At 34.2% G+C, this 16,471-nt stretch overlaps 2 protein-coding genes across 6 annotated transcripts in view; one reads left to right on the top strand and one right to left on the bottom strand.

The window, feature by feature from the left end:
* Window positions 1-16,471, top strand: part of LOC138710132 (nucleolar protein 12-like) — a 717,371-nt gene that overhangs the window by 545,113 nt on the left and 155,787 nt on the right. The window lies entirely within an intron of this gene.
* The window catches only part of LOC138711282 (uncharacterized protein CG3556-like), a 95,101-nt gene continuing 79,992 nt past the window's right edge, over window positions 1,363-16,471 (bottom strand). The window contains exon 8 of the mRNA XM_069842712.1: window positions 1,363-1,488. The gene's annotated coding sequence lies outside the window, so the exon portion shown is untranslated. The remainder of the gene's footprint in view (window positions 1,489-16,471) is intronic.

The following is a 16,471-nucleotide window of genomic DNA, read 5'->3' as shown; positions in this document are numbered from 1 at the left end:
TACTGTAAAGGAGGGCTCATCTGTAGTAACCCCCAATAAATGATACGCTTTTTGATTGTTAGAGCCCTGATCACAAACAGTAGCTACTACTTTTAAACCAATACTACTCAGCTTCTCTATTGCTTTGCCAATGAGTTCAACTAATGTATTGCCAGAGGTGCTTGAATGTGCTAAGAAAGAGCCCGAAACTTGTTTGTAATTACTGCAAATTAACCATAAACACAAGACCTTGGTTGGCAATTCTATCTGATGAATAATTGCCAGAATACCTCTCGAAGCCATTTACGATGTCTTCATTACTATTGTAGCACAAGTTTGCTTTTAAAGACATTTCATCCCACATAAGGCAACACAGTTTGTCAGTCTCAGTCATCTTACTACAGGCATTCCTTAGTATGTCAAATAGTTTATCACTAAAACCAACATCAGTGATATACTTTTGCAATACTCTAAGCAATGTAGGCTTTGAAGGGAAATTTAATAACTTCCTAATCATCCTATAGGAACTTGGGCTCTGTAAATAAATGTTAAGAGCCTTTGTTTGCATTTCCGGTGACCACCGATTTCCTGTGTACACACCGTGCATCTGAAGAGATGCAATTTCTTACCAGTTCACATAATGGTCCAGGAACCTTACTCTTCATACATGCAAGGGCAGTGTGTATCTTCGGTTCTTTCTGTGAAGTCTTGAGAACTCTTCCTCTCAGATGATGCAATTGTACTTGAAGGCTGCGAATATTTCTCCTCTTCGGCGTTACTGTCAATCCCCCCATAGTCTCCGCAGCTCTTGAGCAGCCTCTTCCCACTCCACGTGACTTGGCCATGCAGAATCTGTATAAAACAAAACAACAGAAAATATATAATTATAAACTAACAGTAAGAGTAAGCAGGCCTATAACATCACGAATAGAGGTTGCAGTTATGGGGTCTGCTGAGCCCAATATGGGACTGCTTATCTTTCCCTATAAATAACAATTACAGAATATCCAATTATGACAGAATTTATGAGCATAGTTCTGAAGCACTGAAATTGCATATTATTGGCTAACTTTAAAAATCTTGTAACTGCATTTCAGGAAATTGCACAAAAGAACAAAGGAACTTTTTATTTTTATATCCCAGCTAAGAATTGTTATGCATTTGTTACATACAAACTGTACAAGAATTTTCATACTAACGAGGTGTTATCAGCAGACGCATTTTAAAAATAGTTATACACAGATTTCAACATTCTGGAAAATTTGAACTTTGTTTTAGAAGTAAGCCAATGATACGTAAAAAGTATACGATTAAATAAGTTACTTTGACTTGATGGAGATAGCCTGAACTTTGCAAGGTATGACTTCTCTATTCAGATGTGTGCGGAGGGTACTTGTGAAATACTTATCTTCAAAATGGTCCGCGCACACCTGAAAGTTGTTGTACAATTTCTTGGGCACTTTCACCATTAGGTCTTCTCTGGCAATTGCTTCTAGCCATGTCTTGCATCTGAAATCAAAAACGAGAATAAAATATAAATATAAATGATGAGCACAGCGACACCATTTCGTGGTATTTTGTAAAATCACTCAGATAAGCTAGAAAATGAAAAAAACCTGCTCCAATGACCTTAAAGGTAAAACACTAATTATTACTCCATTTGTAACGTATTTTTGGAGAAAAACACTCATCATCTACGATAACATTTTAATAGCAAAGCGGAAAAACTTGCAAGCTCCAAATTATAATTTAGAGGAACAGAAATAATGTCATTTTCAATGTTTTCCCGCTTAGCTATTCATTTGTAAAAATACGATGTGAATCAAAGAAATTTAAATGTAGGCCTAATAAAAAATTAATATTGTTAGCCTTTTCATATGACGAAAATTTGTAGTAAAACGGTGTACTACCGTGGCTTACTGCATCTGTTCTCTTCGATTTTCTACTTATCTGAGTGATTTTATAAAGTGATACGAAATGACATGCATGTGATCATGGTGTATGTGATGTGTCATTCGTACTTTGCCGCACCACAGACGACAGAAAAAAAAATTACTTCAGTAAATAACCTCTAAAATTGTAGCAAACCAAGTAAATCAAACTTCAGTGTCGTGTGTGGCAAAGTACCGGAGTTTCAATAAAAACAATAAACCGATAGATCCTTCTCTTGAAAAATATCTCCCACGTGTTATCGGGTACCTACTGTTAATTAGACCAATACATATTACATAAATTAAATATATATAATACATTTAAATAATAAAGTGGGGAGTGTAAGGATATGTATAACTTTAATATTAGTATCCGGCAATTCATGCATTATGATGCACGTGGCTAGAAAAATCTACAATACATCAATTTAGTTTAAATGATAATATTAATACATTGTAAATGAAAACTCACCTTTCACTATCTCCTGATATTTTGAAGAAACATTGGCAAATTCTTCGGGTGGCTGTCCTTCCAATTCTTGCACTCGAAATATTTGCATTTAACATGTGATGGCATTTTGAGTAACTTCACAACACACCAAACAAATTCAAAATGTCTTCCTTCTTCCCTCTTGTGTTTTCCTTCACCTTCCTTATTCAGGACTGACAACTTAAACCAAAAGCACGCATGCTCATTTTCCATTTCCTGGAGTTTGAATTCAGTGATGCAATGTTGGTAAGAAACAATGGTAGCGTTCGTAGTGCTGGTTGAATGAGTTAGCAGCGGTTAACAAGGAAAAGGATAGGACTGAATCCCTCTGTTATATTATTAGTCCTCTTGTGCCAACTATAGAATCTTCATTGAACTCTATGGAGATTACTAGTCAAGAATGCTTTGTTGATTCAATTTCACTTTTATTAAAACAGTTAATTCCACTTCAATTATCCGGATCCCAATAATCAACGTCACTTGACAAATGATTTTCAATAAATCTTAGTATTAAACAATCTTTGATAGGTGACTATCCATAATGTCACACAGCAGAAGCTATAACATAACCTAAATATAATAAACAAGTGTTTGAAAAGTTACAATTAGGAATGATGGAATAAGAAAAGTTTTAATAAAGGATGATGAAATAAAAAATAAACATGAATAATTTTAAAAGGAACAATTATTGAAAGTACAATTTTCAAATTTGAATGTTTTAGTGGTTGGTGGTTCAGTTGATGTTACAGTGGACGTGTGCGTAAAAGTGGAACTGGTTGATGTACAGCTGTCAAAAAAAAAAAAAGTGACCGCACTCGTGAACAGCGAATATTTTCAAAGTCCACTTCGGGTCGCGGCGATGTTACACGATGCATGTGCTTGTACAAGCAGTTCCCGAACTATGAAAGTGTTCCATGTCTGCGCCTCGTAGGCCAGCAGTAGAGTGCTTGTTTAATGATTCAAAGGTTGTGGGTTCGGGCCTTCTTCAAGTTTTCATTTTATTTTTTAATCGTTCTTTAGCGATGTAAATGATATTCAAATTATCATTTATATTCAGTTATCGTTCTTTATGGATATCACGTTATTTATATTTTGTTATCGTTCTTTAGAGATATGAATAAAATTCAAGTCATCATTTGTATTCTGTTATCGTTTTATAACGATATGAATAACAATTTTTATTATTGTATCTCCAATGGTGGTTAGCCCTATTTTACATATGTATGTTAGGGCTATAGTTTCATACACAAAAAAGATAAGCATAAAGAGAAATAGAAAAGAAAATTAAATTAGCTTACGCGATGTAAACAAAACATAAACAAACCGTAAATTAGGCATTGCGATTGCAAAATAAATATCAGGTATCAATTTGAAACATACAAAAACATTAACAACACACATACGTAACACTTCTATAACACAAATACGCAGCCTTCCGTACCATACATCATAAATTAATACACAATAGTCATACAAACACAATCAAACTATAATTACGACATTGCGACGACATCAAGCATCACATAACTAACTCACATACATAACAAATCAAGCATCCGTTACAACACATACACTTCAACATAGTAACCACACTTTTAAAAGTTACAAATTTGGCTCCAAGAAGAATAAATAGGACACTGTTACTAATTACTATTCTTCTACAATTTCTTAAATACATCTGAAATAAATCTGTGAAATTCCGATATGAATAATATTCACGTTTTTTATATTGTTATCGTTCTTTAGCGATATAGATAATATTCAAGTTATCATTTATATTCTGTTTTCCTTCATTAGCATTATAAAATAATATTCAAGTTATTTATATTGTTATTGTTCTTTCGCAATATAAATAATCTGTAATTTATGTAAGTAATTATTATAACACAAATAACCATCCTTCTTTGTCAAATAGGTTATTTTATTTAGATAATTAAATAAGTATTATATAATATCTTATTCGCGGGCTCAGAATGACAAGGTTCTATCTGACATTTTTAGCAAAACTGAGATTTTTGTTGCATAGAATTCTGCTACTTCGCAGCTATCTACCATATAAATTATATGTTGATATCTCAATTATTGTTCGTGATAAAGTTAGTTTGAAAAGGTTCTTATCTGCATTGATTTTATTAACAACCAAACTTTTAAAATGCTTTCCTGTAAAATTTACTAAACACTAGATAGAACCTTGTCATTCTGAACCCTCGTTATATTAATTAAACAAACCGATATTTATCATTTATATTCTGTTATCGTTCTTTAGTGATACTGTATAAATAATATTCTAGTTATTTATATTGTAATCGTTCTTTAGCGATATAAATAACATAAATTTAATATTAGGTTTGGAAAAATCCAGTTGCATAATACTGGTATTAGTTTTTCTTTTTGTATTATTACATTATACTATCTTGAACCACAATAAAATGAAAAGGAGTAACGAGGAATTGAACCTGAGACGTTGACATCTAAATTCCGACGTTCGTCCGCTGAGCTACGAGGGCAAAAGTGTGGAAACATTTTCGGAAAAATTGGCCCAATCACATTCTAAGATTTTCTGATGATTCGTAGAAGCTAGTCCAGGATGCGGGGGGCAAAGGCTAATTGAGATTTCCCGGTCTCTGATCGGGTCAAACATCCTGATAGAATTAATATTTAACCCTTGCCGTGACTTTCGGTGAAGTCCGGAGGGCCCAATTAGTCAAATCCACTCTCCTCATCTCCAAGATTGGGTCCCCTGGAATTTAATAAGATGCGAAAGAGATAGTGGTGTGCGGAAAGCAACGGAATGTTACCGCATTTAGGCCTATCCTTCCCAAGAAAAACTGCAAACATGAAGAAAGTAAGCTTTTAATAGAAGAAGAAGGATATTCTGCGGACCTCTGGAAAAAGAACTAAGGAAGAGACTAGTGAAGTGCTTTGTGTGGAGTGTGGCACTGTATGGGGAAGGAACATGGACATTACGACGAAATCAAGAGAAACGAATTGAAGCATTTGAAATGTGGATGTGGTGAAAAACGGTGCGTGTGAAGTGGACAGACAGAATAAGAAATAAAATTTTGTTTGAGAAAGTGAGTGAAGAAAGAATGATGCTGAAACTGATTAGAAAGAGAAAAAGGAATTGGTTGGGTCTCTGGTTGAAAAGAATAATAGAAGACATTAGGATATGTGGATCATATGCGGAGACTAAGAGGAAGGCAGAAAATAGGAAAGATTGGAGATTGCTGGGTTTGCAATGAAAGATCTGCCCATGGACAGAACACTTATGTATGTGGGTATGTTCAGAATGCCTGGAATATCGTGTCTAAGAACAGTCGCTATTTGCAAAGACTAGTCGATTCCATGCCCACTCGACTGCAAGATGATCGAGATAAGAGGAAGATAGACTAAATATTGAATTGTGGCTTTTTCTTTTCTTTTCTGAACGCTTAATTGTTTGAATGTTTTAAGGCCGACGCCAGTAAATTTGTTTTGTTTATGCCACGAAAGATATTTTTATTGAGAATAAAATCTTTTTTCTTTCCATTTGCAGCCACAATATCATAATGATAAAGTCATGGCATAATATATTAATGAACCTGATGTTAATTACTAAAATAATCGTAAAAGAGAAAGGAGCCATTATGTATAGTTTGTCTCTCTCAAAAACATAACAAAAAAGAACATAAAAAGCACGAGGTTGTAGTCGAACGCAGGACCTCATGAATAAGAGGCCTGAACGCTACCATTACGCTATCGAATCACAGAGAGAATACTTCAATTATAACTGTAGATATCAGGCAACATGGTCCAACAACATGTAACATCGCCTGTCTCCGAATTATAGCGAAGATACCAGAAGGGAACTTTGTTCCAGGAGAGCGGCCACTTTTTCTTTTGACAGCTGTACATGGTGTATTCCTCAACTTATGCAGGATTTCCGAATGGTGCTTTTCATTTATTTGTAAGTAGGGTTTCAGGGAAGATGCATTGCTATGACCAGTGATCTGTATTAATTCTTGTTCTTGAATGCCAATGCGAGCCATATTTGAAACTGCTGTGCATCGACTGGAGTGGTTTGTAATTTTGTGTTTTTTGATGTCCAGACCAGCTTTTTGTGCAGATAACTTAGTCCATTTTGGAATTTCATTTTCCCAGTAGGACAGTTTTTATACCAAACCCCAGAAATGTTATATGTAGGGTTGGGAGTAAGGAAAAAACGGTCAGTTTTTAATATTGCACTGGACTTACGTTTCTCTGTTAATAATTTATAAAGTCTTACAGGACATCTGTCTGTGTTTTCCTTATTGGGAATAAGCCACTTCGTGTCTGCTAACTTGTGGTCACCACCTTGACAAGTTTTTGAAAATATACAGTTGTAAGCGATTCTTCCTGATGGAGTGCCATCGTTTTTCAGTTCTTCCTGGAAATGATGTGTAAGACACTTCACCGCTTCTCCTCCACGCCAAGCCAATTCCAGTGACGCAAGGTGAAAAAATTTCATTTCCAAACCCAGTGGAGTATTTTCGACACAAGTTTCTACAATAGAATTATATTCATCACTTTTTAGTGCTACAGCACTTTTCTTTCTTTTTTCTGGTAGGTTCTGAAGCTCTTTTCTTTTGGTATTTCTGGCATCTCTGGCATGCTTAAATTCTATGTCAGAAAATGGGTTGAACTTACGTTTATATCGTTCATAGTAATTTTCTTGCAGAATTTTTGCTGTAACATTCCATATGGTTTTTACAGAGTATTCTTTATACTCTTGTCCGTCTCCCTTTCGCATATTGATGGCCCAGTCTTTCATAATTGTAGTGATCTGTTCAACTGGAGTGTCACCTAACAGTTTATGTCCCCGCTCAATACAAAATTGATTAAACTGGCTCCAAATACTGTTTCTGTTTCTCTTTGTGTTGTTTGGTATCATTCTGTCTATTATTTGATCTATTTCACTAAAGTTAGCTTTACCAAAATGTTTGAACGGAGCCGCCATTTTCAGTTGACTGTCGATGCTATAAACAAATGGCTATCACAAAGCATGTTTCATAGTACCGTAGAGAATTTGCAGTTTGAAATGTTGGCAAATAAAGAAACAAATGCTAGGGACGCGATAAAATTAAACAAATGCTAGGGACACGATAAAATTGTGCGATAAGCAGCCATGATTGGTTGAAAGACATCCTTTTGTACCGTTTCATTGGTCAACAGTAGTATGACGTAGTAAGAGTGTAATAGTCAGTATAAGAATCACAAATCTTTACTTTTTCCGAGAATATTAATTTCAAAACTCTTTCACTTAAACATCATCTTCCTCTTGTTTTTATTAATTCTGTAGCTGAAACTTCATTCTATACCTGCTATGTTGGCTGCATTTGTAATAGGATTTGAACTTTAATGTTGCGACTGTGTTCTTCCCACGTGTTCGTCTGTGTATTCGGTTTTCAAAAAATTAAATTTCTTTGCTTGTGTTCCCATTTTCTCAGGAACAATTGAAAGTAGGCAGTTTAAAGTTCACTGTTTTTTATCATACTACTTGATGTCAGTAATGTAGTAATTAACGTACTAATAGAAAATATAGATCAGAAACTTCTGTATGAGTCAAAAGTTTTTCAAATAGTAATACAAGGGAAATAGGTTAATTCGACATTTGATAATATTCTATGCCACATCAATAAATTTAAGAATGCAGTTATATTGTCAGACTCCAAAGCAGCTATTCTATCAATAGTCTCTAACACACACTTTCATCTCAAACAGCAGAAATAACTAAAATGCTCTCTCAATTAATATCACTCAATAAAAGAATTGTATTCCAATGGATACTATCCCATTGTGGAATCCTGGGAAACGAGAATGCGGATGCTTTAGCAAAGAAGGGCAGCACTGCTTACAGACCTGTTACTAAATCTACGTATTACTCTGTGAAAAGATTTATTAAATCTACATACTTAGACTTCAACAAACAAAATTTGATAACACAATCTCAAGGGAAAAAATGGAACTCTCTGCATCATAATCCACAGTTAATTCCCGATTTACCACGCAAATCGTCTGTAGCTGCATTTAGATTGGCAACAGGCCATGATTGTTTGGCTAAACACCTGCATAGAATTGGAATATATCAGTCCCCTAACTGCCCATTGTGCAACTCAAACCAAGAAATGGATTCGGAACACCTCGAAACCTGTGTTTCATTGGCTGGCCATGATAATATCTTTGAAAAATACTGGAGTGCAAGAGGTCAAAAGTATTTATTGTCAACTGCCTGGCATTAGAAAACAAAAACATCATTTGATAATTGGAATAAATGTCTATTTCCCTAGTAATTACTTTTGAAACTAATGTTGATAATTGACATTGCTTTCCAATTTACGAATCTTAGGCCTACATTTTTGGAAAACTCAATAATACTTTCGTAATTGTCGGTCAAAGCATGTAGATTTTTATAGAGAAAAAACATGCACGCACACACATACAAATGTTCAGTATTAAAGGAAGGCATAGGTGAAATTACTAAATCTTATAGTTTTCAATCTGTTGAGCTGAAATTTTATCACATGCTACTTTTATATGTCAGTTACATTGTGCAAAATCTCTTTTATCTAGCTTTGATGGTTTTGGAGATACTGTAATTGTAATCAATTTAATTAATTAATGTATAAATGGTTCCACACGTCGAAAATTAAAGAAAATCACGTTGAAAAAAATTCCTGCCATTTATTTCATGTTAATAAGGAAACGTGTCATGTGTCATTCCATAATGACACACGTAACATTTTTTAAGTACCTAACTATGATCTTCAAAGGATATTTAATTAAATACTTAGTAATTCATGAAAAAGACATTACTGTCTTTTAACATAAGTATTCGTAAATGTAAACAAAAATTCTTAATGAAAAGGAATAATTAATAATTCAAAAAATATTAAATATTGTATAGTGTGACACACGAACATTTTCTTGCCACTAGATTTATTACCAAAATGGAAAATGTTCATATTATTGTGCCAAATGACGTAAATGCATTCTGTTGATTTCCAAACAATTAAGACACTTGTGTAGTACATGTAACTGCTAAATCACGAACTTTAATAGTACATTATGCAACGAGCCTATAATGAAGGTAATTAAGAAGTGAGTATGGATATTTATGAAACCAGTGCAAGCGAGTTTCATAATTTTCATACGAGCTTCTTAATTACCATTATAGGCGAGTTTCATACAACTCGACCATATTTCTAACTTGATTTTATTAATTTTTTAGCAATGTCCCGTATGTTGTGAGATGTGCGCAGACGCGAAAGTATTGATTTTTTTCCGAGGAACAGATGTCCACATTGACCTTGCTAGGCCATAAGAACCTACAGAGATAACACTGAAATTAAATTAGACATTGAAAAACGAGATGACAAATTGAATTTATTTGAATATTATTTACAATTAACGCTAATTATTATAGTAACGGAAATAACCTTCTGCGACAGTATTGGATTTCCAGCCTCCGTGACTTTTCGCTAATTCTCTTTCGATTGTATATCCGAGAATAATCGATACTTGCGGTTTTATAACGGTAGAAAGCTGACCTGTCATTGGCTGAACAGTTGTAACCTGAGTCATTGGCTGAAAGACCTGACCTTTATTGAGTAGGTGTACTTTAATGACATGCATTAAAGGTCTGCTACCAGGTGTATAATTACTACATTTCGGCATGGTCGAGCATAAAAAAAAATTAACAGTGCCATTAAGAAACAAAATATTGCAAATGTGTTGTGACATACGAACATTTCTGTCATGTTGGTTACTAATTGTTTTAAATGCACTATAAATACATCACTTCTTGTGGAAGACTTATACACTATGCCTACAGTTCTTATTATACAAAACAACACTAGATTACACTAAAATACACTTTTAAATTGAAATATCCACGGTTGTTTACAACCATATGTGGTGATATTTCCTGTGTAATGTCATGTGACGAATATACCAATATGTCAACCATTTGTAGTACTTCCCTTCCTTGGACATCACAGACACTTTCAATTCTTCGCCACCACAAGATTTTGTAACTTCTTATGTAGCCTATTTTTGACGGCTATTTTTACTTGGTCATTTAATGACACTGTATCAATCACTAGGTTATTTAGTGTCAATGGGATTGGTGATAGCAAAATGCTATTTGGCGAGATGAGGCCGAGAATTCGCCATTAGATTACCTGACATTCGCATTATGGTTGGAGAAAACCTCGGAAAAACCCAACCAAGTAATCAGCCCAACTTTAATTCTTGAAAATACTATCAAAAAATGTTCAAAATGTATTAATATTTATATCAATAGAAAAACTAATATAGATTTAAAATGGCCTAACTTTTAGAATTGCTAAATGATACCTACGGTAAATTAATTAATGTTATTAAATAAAACGATTTTAAATTAATATCAGAAATTTAGTACCATTTACCTAATGTGCAAATAATTACACCAATTTATTTATACACAGGCCTAGTATGGTGGCTACCTGTTTACGATATAAATGTACTGCTTAAGCTTGTTTTTAATATGAAATAAATTAACATAAACCAATTTTTTAAGTTTTTAATTCAAGGAATTAAAAAAATAATAAATATTTTATTCGAACTTTAGGCATAAATTGTCTTATGCTAATTTTAGGCCTACACACTATATTTTTACAACAGTTGTTGTTTAGTCTGTCCAAAGACAGGTGTGAACCTCACAAGTGATACCAAGAAGGCATCACTTATGAGGCAACTAGGCCAGGAGATAATGGGATAGCCAGTTCCTTTCCCCCTTATAACAGTGTTATGGAACACATATTTTCAAGAGTGTTTAACTTACAGTTTATGTACATTGAAAAAAACGCACACACAATTATCTAAATCAACAATAAGTATTTGAAATTCCACTACTAATTATGTTTAGACGTAAAGACTTCCAATAACAACAAAATTTGTAACTGGATTTTAGGATAAACTTTAGTGACACACGAACATAACATTTTTGTCATTGTGTTCCGTGTGTCACGTGTTTTTCTTGTAGAATACGTATATACAGTAAATCAAAATGTTGTCCATATAAGAAGTTGATTGTTATGTGATGTTTCTCACTTTTACATTTATAAAACATGAAAAAATGAAATGGTTTTGAAGAAATATAAACAAATGTCCATTTGAGCGTGACACACGAACTCTCAACCTTTCCTTGTAATAATTGCAATCAAGCACGAAATAATCATTGTATTACGGAACTATGCATTGTAATTATTAACAAAGGTCCTCACTTCATTATTAATTGCATTTAACATACAGAAGTAATGTTTTATTTGCCTTAAATATGCATTCAAATATGTGATTTCTAGTAGATAATTTCGCGCTCTTAAACCACAGGCTTCTTGGCGCTTTTTCTCCCACATACGTGTTGTTACACAGTGAGTGTTATCAGATTCAAAAAATTCGGATCATAACGAAAAAAAATGACATTTAACAAGCAGAGATTCGTGAGATTTTTATTTTTCGTGAAAATATCGCATTTTTGTGGAATGACACTCAAACATAATTTTATTCTGGTGTCCTTGGTCTTTGAGAATCGCTTTTTTGTCACATTTTTGCCAAAATTTCACCTATGCCTTCCCTTAAGATTTATCATATTACTTCCATTTTTGTCCATGGATGGGGAGGTAATTACAAATAATTCTCTCCATTTCGTATTGATTTTTATACCATTTTGTAAAGTTTCGTTTTATTTTCCGACAATCTTATACAAATATAATTATTGCTCCTTTCCAGTGCATAATATTTTCATTACTCACGACACTAACCTTTCTTTGTTGATTATAGTGATCGCATAAGTTGACTAAAAATTTCATAAGGGTAGATTTTACATGGAAATAGAGTTGAATGCAACCTATTACTATTTTTCAACCCTCGGCCCACAAGCGCGTAAGAACTCTGCTACTTAAAACTTATTTGCGTGGGAGACAGCAAGAAACAAAATAATAATGAGTAATAATTTAAAAGTATATATCTTTATCTCATCGATTCAAAATTATATATCATAAAAATTTCAGTAATAGAAATATTTATGTACTACATATTATGTGATAAAAATGAAGTTATGTTGTATATATTCAGTGCAGTTGTATTCAAAAGAAAGCATTATTGAAACCATCAATGACGTTATGTTTTATCAAACTCTCAACTGTAACATTCTACAGTTTAAGATAGCCCTAAAGTAGGATTTATTTTTTCATATCTTTAAACTTCATGCATGCAGTGACCGCCACGTCCCAAAAGAAGAAATAAAAATTGGTATAATACGTTTTGTTATTTTCGTTGCTTTGAATATATGTTAGTTTTATAGTTTAAACATCATGTTATTCTGTGTTGCAATACAGCTATGATCATCCATGAATTAAATTTATATTAATTGAAAATCTTTGTAATACGAGAAAACAGAAACAAGTGAGTAACATTCCTTTCTTTTAAGAACCATCCCCTCTGGTGTTTATTACTCGTATTTGCCCATATGCAGTCTTTTGCCTTTAATTTATTAACTTTAATTACAATTTAGGGAATTTTAAAGTAAATGTAAGATATTTTTGGTCATTTTTCTCAGTCATTTCTAGGTCGTCAACATCCGTCCCTTCCCTATTACTAGGGTTCGGGTTTCTTTGACGTGTCATATTTTATCCTGATCTATTTTTACAAACCTAAGTTACATTAAACACATTTCTAGCATTTCTGAACAGTTTTATTATTGGTTATATAAATGCATTTTTTTCCATTTTATCATTGTCATAAATATCCGCCATGTTAGCTCTGTGGTCACGTGTCTGCCTTCAGACTATCCGACCTGGGTTCGATTCCCAGTGAGATCAGAAATTTTCATGTAAAATTTCTACCTCGGGTCTAGAAGAGATGGTGGTGCACAACTTCCAATCACTAAATTGTCCACCAATATGCCTTGGTTAAATCTCAAATCTCTCCACAGTGCATATGAAGAGAAAGCATGTGTCACTGTTGATAGTGATTCGTCCGTCGGACGGGAAAGTTTAGCCTGGCGGCTCCCTTGGTGCTATTCGACAGGAATACGCTACGTGCTGGCAAGGGATTTCCCCTTCTCCCTTCCTCACCCATTCCCTACATTACACTTACACATACACTCACTCTAGTACACCACATAACTCCTCAGAAATACTCATCATGTACAGTATGTCCCGCCGAAGTGGTGTGCAAATTGAAAATGGGTCACAGTGCAACCATCTGTCCGCAGTGTGTGGAACCCGAATCACGTAAGTGAAAGGATAGGCATTAGACACATACACACCCGCCCACTTCTATACTAGTTCCACAGCTTAAAGCTTCAATGTTAATGTGAGACGTGGGTTTCCTTCCCACTGGTAAGAATGGGAAATATGAGTTGTTGCAATATAAAATAAAATTCACGAGAACAACACGTTATATACAATCCTTTCAGCCTCATCCTATAGGAACCATGCCCACTTGTATCCACATCTTTAAGCTTCGATGTTAACGTAAGATGTATGGAATGAATTTTTGCTGCGTGGTTTCCTGACAGCTGCTAAAATAAAGAAATGTTAGTAAATTGGACTATATAGGTTAATGCGATATAAAATAAGATTTACAAAATGCAAGATATTCTATACCAGTGGTCGTCAGCACTCGCTGAAATGTGCAATGGGTACGCGGTGCCGTCCTGTGCGCACTGTCGTGCAACAGGGAGAGATAGAGAGCATACCCCTAGCAGCTATGAGAGCACTATAGTGCACTGCGTTTTCCACGGGTAAGAGAGGCTAGCCCCAGAGTGCTCTGTGCTGACGACCCTTGTTCTATACAGTCACTTTCCGTATTATCCTATAGAAACCACGCCCACTTGTTGACCAGTTAATACATGGCGGATATAGGTTCAAATGTTTCAAAGATGGTGGCGCGATCGCCAATCTATATTCTTACTTCTAACTCGTTGGACGCGACATAATACAATATAGTCATGTGGGTTTTCGGCTTTGCGGGCGCTGTTAATCTCGCTTTCTCGATTATTGTTCATCTCTACTAGAAATGTATGTTTTCCGCCGACTATTTCCAGATAATTAGGCAACAATATAATTTCTTGGCATATATGAATACCTTCTGATAAGTATGGTAGAGTAGAAACATCTTTCAAGTTGACAAAAAAAAAAAGACTCTTCTTCAATTGATAGGGCCTATTTGCACATCATGTTTTAGAAATCAAGTTAATTCTGCCTCTAATACATTCAATTAAATACCTGCTGGATTTTATAAGTTTGTACGATAATATGCAGAACGGAATGGAAGTAAAACAATAGAAGTTACGGGTGAATTCAGATAAAATCATTTCGTAGTATTCTAAGACGATATGCTGTTTTTTGTTCTGTGTGTTAGCAGCTATCTGATTGCGTAACTATCAGAGAGCGAAGTGAGTTTTTTAATTTTTATTTCAGATTATAGAGTAGACGTCAGTGGCAGATCGTACCTGAAAATAATAGAATGCTACAAAATATTGGGAAAACTTTAGTATACGGATACCTCAGTAACAATTATCTTGAAATACTAAAAAGAGCAGATTTGTCTGTGTTTGTCGAATTAACATCATCATATTTCCGAAAAGGCATTTTTCAGTGCCAATAGCTAATTTATTTTGTGTGCACAAGATTGGAATTTTGGAGTAAGAGGGAAAGGAAGGCATCCGTGTTCTGAAATGTATCCTCTTTTATCTTTGACACCTGTCGTAGAGCATGAATTACCGCTACTGAATAATGGGTAAGGGAAGCAGAACATATTATCCTGTCACTGTTCTCATGAATTTTCCAGTGTACATATAGTTTTTATCATTCTTTGCTTTCTGCACAATATTGAGATCTGGTATTGGCTGCCCTGGATATTTAATTATAATTGTATCTTCTAATCATAGGCGGAGAGAGAATCGTTTCCTTGGGGGGGGGGGCAATCAAAGCCATAGAATCCCCATATAACGGGGTTATGGGGGACATCATTTACCTCCTCCCCCCTATCATAGCTTGACCGTGGTACAGTATAATATATCGGAATATGATCATTTAATAAAGGTATTTTCGGGGGGCATGTTTCTTACAGTGTTACAATAATACTGGAAAGCTTGCCTATTTAGTATTGCAACAGGCGGCGAAAAGTGGCTTGTGCTGCTATCTAGCGGCTTGGATTGTTTATACACTTCTTGCGGAGTGCTAGGTTACGTGAGGAAAAAACGGAGAGTTGTTCATTTGATGTCAATAAAAAATGCAAATCAATAGTTTTATTTAGTCACCAGGTTCATAACATTTTAAATTAATAAGACGTTACAAAGTTATTGGAACAGAAATGAAATGAAACAATTCTCGTATTTTCAAATGTAAGTATGATTTAGTTGTGCATGAATTTAGAAACTTTCATAGATTGTGTATTTCGTTTCTTAGCTAATGGTTATCCATTTTATTTTTGATGTAACAATTTATTTTCACACTGAAATATTTGTCAGTAAAGATACCGGCACAGTCGCTGCTTTAGGGATGAAGCCTGTATCTTGTAAGTTATCTTTTACATCAAGCAGATGCGATTTTAAAATTTCTGCAGGCATTGCATCTTTTGATAAAAAAATAACATACGTAGTTTCCTTTAAAATTTTGCACATTCCTCGAATAATGAAAACCAGTGCTTGGTTTGCAAATGGCACTTCTAAAATGTTTATGTCAGTTGAAGTTTGTTGATTATGCCTATCTATACCTAATTCAATGAATCCCTCAAAGTGTCTGCTTTAGCATTGTAAGTTATATTTTCCTTCAAATACATTTTATCGTCAACAATAATAGTTACAATCTTTTCATTCAGTGGTACAATATCGTATTTTATTTTTAATAATTGATTGTAAAATGGCGCGACTTATACCGGGCCTATACCAAATTCATAGTCAATTTTTGAGAGATCTAACTGTTGGTAAACATAAGTTTCTTCTTAGAAATCTTTCGCCTTGAGGTGAACATTAATGGAATGTTGCGGCAAAACTTTTATTGCAACT

Source organism: Periplaneta americana, chromosome 12 (assembly GCF_040183065.1).
Source record: "Periplaneta americana isolate PAMFEO1 chromosome 12, P.americana_PAMFEO1_priV1, whole genome shotgun sequence".
Lineage (NCBI taxonomy): Eukaryota > Metazoa > Arthropoda > Insecta > Blattodea > Blattidae > Periplaneta > Periplaneta americana.
Note: the sequence above shows the minus strand (reverse complement) of the source record. Positions and strands in the feature narration are given on the sequence as shown.